This window comes from Arachis duranensis, chromosome 3, assembly GCF_000817695.3.
Source record: "Arachis duranensis cultivar V14167 chromosome 3, aradu.V14167.gnm2.J7QH, whole genome shotgun sequence".
Taxonomy (NCBI): Eukaryota; Viridiplantae; Streptophyta; class Magnoliopsida; order Fabales; family Fabaceae; genus Arachis; species Arachis duranensis.
Genome location: NC_029774.3, coordinates 8,045,713 through 8,049,389, shown reverse-complemented (window position 1 = coordinate 8,049,389; position 3,677 = coordinate 8,045,713). Strand labels below are relative to the sequence as shown.

General features: G+C 27.4%; 1 protein-coding gene across 2 annotated transcripts in view; it reads left to right on the top strand.

Moving 5' to 3' along the window:
* The window catches only part of LOC107477332 (phosphatidylinositol N-acetylglucosaminyltransferase subunit C), a 60,787-nt gene that overhangs the window by 29,030 nt on the left and 28,080 nt on the right, over positions 1-3,677 (top strand). The window lies entirely within an intron of this gene.

The window sequence follows — 3,677 nt, the reverse complement described above, 5'->3', positions numbered from 1 at the left end:
CATCTACCTCGTGATATTTAAAACAACAAAATGAAAAAACTAAAAGAGTGAAAGAATAATACAGTTCTTGACTGAAAAATAACAGTCTCACATTATAATTTGTGTTGATATATTAAAAATAGATTTATTGTAATTTAAATAGGCTGGTTTGTTTTAATTTAAAATATTTTGGTTTTCTACATATCTTTTAGTTCAGCAGTTCAAAAATTAATCTGTTATGATATTGAGCTTGGTATATGCACAAGAAGTGATTCGAATTAGATCACTTATTTAAGTGGACTAATGAACTAACTACTAAATTACTTAATTTTAATTTAAGATATTTTATTAATATATGTATAATTTATTTTTTATACTTCTAATAAAATTTTAATATAATGACAACAACAACAAAAACTTATTCATCAAGTGGAGTAGACTTAATAAAAGTTTAACACTGCAAATAAAAATAATTTAGTTAATTTTTTTTAAGGCAAATAATAAAAAAAAATTTCATTGAAACCTATAAACTTATTAGATTTTTTATATATTAAAACTTTTTAAAACGAAAAGCTCTGTATGTTTTCTCTCGTTATTACAATTGTTTATTTATCTGCGAAACTAAAAAAAAAAATCTACTTTTATAGTTATTTTTACTCTCTAATTGTTTTTTTTGGTGTATAGTAAGTGTGTGCTTGGATTTCAGTTTGAGTTTGCACAAAATTAATTCTGTAAAATTGATTTTAATGAGAAGTAAGTTTGGGTTAACGTGATTTATATTTGACAATCTTTATATCAAAATTTATTATAGTAAAATAAATATTGTTTAGATTATACTACTCAAAATCACTTTTAGATGAAAAATTACTAAAAGAGACATTCATCTAAATATTTTTTTTGTTATACATGCAAAATCAGAAAACTAACAAAAATAATATAAAAAATATTTATCATATAAATAAAATAAAAAATAAAAATATGAAAGAGAGTATTATAAATTTTATAATGTCAAACAAAAAGAAAATATTCTATAATTTTTCTTTGTCATTTTTAATAAAATCAATAATTCATATTATAACAAAGTATAATAAAAAATTTAATTAAAAAATTAAAAAATCAAAATATAAAGGAAAGTATTAAAAATGATAAAAAAATTATGGAAAAAATTATTAAACTAATAATGACGAGCAACAAACCTAAACACACGTTAAGGTAACGCAAAAGCTACAATTTCTTACTTCAAATGAACGCACTTTTAGGATACAAAATTACGTCTACGTTCAAAGAAAAAAAACAAAAAAAAAATATAAAAAATATAATAAAAAATATAAATAAAAAATACAATAAAAAATATAAAAATTAAAATATAAAAATGAGTATTAAATATTGTTGAGTTAAGAAATTAACTAAATTAATTAGTGATGACAAACATTATTTCTGGCAAAATAAATAATTAGTGTTTGATAAATTAATCAATGAGTATATGTTGTTAATTATTTATTATTATGTTGCAGGCCTTAATTAAGTAGCAGCAGCCCAACATCAAACAAAAGATATCAGCTAATGGGCTGAATAGTAAGTGAAAAATAAAGACAATCTCAACTCATCTCAAGCAAAATTCATCAAAGAAGCAAAGTAAGGCACCAACGAGCTGTAGTAGAGAAAAACCCGATCCAAGCCCGAAATTGATTTTCAATTTTCCACCATCTTGCCTTACCAGAAGCAACGTTCCTCTCCTCTCTAATCAAGTCACATCAAGGCTTCAGAAAAGTAAGAAAGAGAAAGAGAAAAAGCTTCCTCCCTAAGCTAGTAACCAAAGAAGCAAGAGAGAGAAAATTTAAGCTTGAAGCATAGAAAGCTAAAACAGAAAATCCAAACCAAATCAAGCTATGGTTAAAGGTAATCTATCTCATCTTGCATGCATCAGATCTTCTTCTCTTCTTCTCAACTCTCTGCTCTATCCGAAAATGACATTCAAGGGAAAGTTGTTCTCTGCCCTATTCTGCTTCACATATACGGTCACAAGTGATACTTGGGGACCAAGTAGTTTGTCAATGGCTAAGATCAAGTTGACCATGAGAAGATTTCTATGGTTATTGCTTTGTGGCTTTCGGTCAAGATGAGAAAGTCAGAGGGAAAGTTTCTACTCTGGGGATTAAGGTGAAAAAGTGAATCTGTGGGTTGGTGAAGCTCAAGGCTCAAGGTGTTGACCTTGGAAGAAGAACCAAGTAACATGCAAGGAGATAAAAAGAAGCTTGCTGTTCATTCAGAGGCAAGGAGAGAAAACCAGAGAGTGAGAACAGTGTTCTGTTAAGAAGCTCCTCTACTTGGAAAATGCTTTCTTTCAAAGAAGCATTCGGCCAATACTGAAGAACTGTATCTGAGGTTTGTGAATCTGGTTTTGCACATAGCAAAGAGGCTGCTGATGAAGTCAATCTCCTTCATGTTTTATTGATTGTAATGTACTTTTCTAAGTTTATCTTTCTGTAATTTCTTGTGAGAAAAGGTATTGTGAGAAAGCTCAAGTAAAAGTCATGAGTGAAAAAAGGCTGAGTGATACACTTGAGAGAAAAGCCTAGAGTTATTTTCTTATTTCTTTAGGTATGTTTATGTCTTGTATCTTGTACCCGTGAGGTATCCCTTTCTTAGTTGGGTTAGCACTAAGAGGTATAGTTAGGTATTAGCATAGCCAATGTCAAGTTAGGTTAGAACTTGAGTGTGAAAGGATTGAGTCAATCATGTGTTATTGGTGTATGTAATACTGTTAATTATAGTGAAATTCTTCCATAGTTGTGGAGGAGACTGGATGTAGGTTGCATAGCACAAGGCAACCGAACTAGGATACTTGCTGGTGTTAGCTTTTCTCTTCTCTGTTGTGTTCTGTTTTTTGATATTCATGAGACAAAAATAAAACAGAATCAGAATTGCAAATTTATTTTAAAAGGGAAATAACAACAACTTAAGAGAAAGGCATAAATTCAACCCCCTTCTCTAAGCCTACTACAACTTTCAAATATAATAAAAAATTAAAATATTCAATTTGCTGGTAATTGAAACAAATCTGAACTATTTTGATAAAAAAAAGTTGTAACTAAAAATTATGAAGAAACAGGAAGAACTACAAAAAATTAATCCTTTTTATAGAAGAAAATAGAGAGTATGGTTGGTAAAAAAAAAAATCATCTAATTTTTTAAGGGTAATCACCAACCATAAACGTAAAACGCAGAAGTTACAAATTTTAGCTTCTCCTTAACATGGGTTCAAAGGCAGAATCATTTCTGTGTTTAGAAAAATAAAAATTATCAAACATAACAGTAAAACTTTTAAAAAACTCAAATGCATTTCTATCCTCTCCAACGTGGTTGTCAAACACACCCTAAATAGTAAGTCTAAAGCATCCGAATTCCATTGTCAAAAGCTCGACAAATTCAATTCGACATAATTGAAGCCACAAAAAGTAGTTGAAATCTATTAACACAAATTTTTTTATTGCATTTTCTTATATTTTAAAAAGACTAATGCTAGGAAATTCTAATTGATATATATTATATCAGTTACTATTATAGTAAGTTGTCAAATAAATTTTTATAAAATTAACTAAAAGTAAATTTTTATTGAGTTTAAATTTTAAATATTTTTTAATTAAATTTCAAATATTTGTATTTTAAATTTTTTTATTTATTTTGTAAATATATTT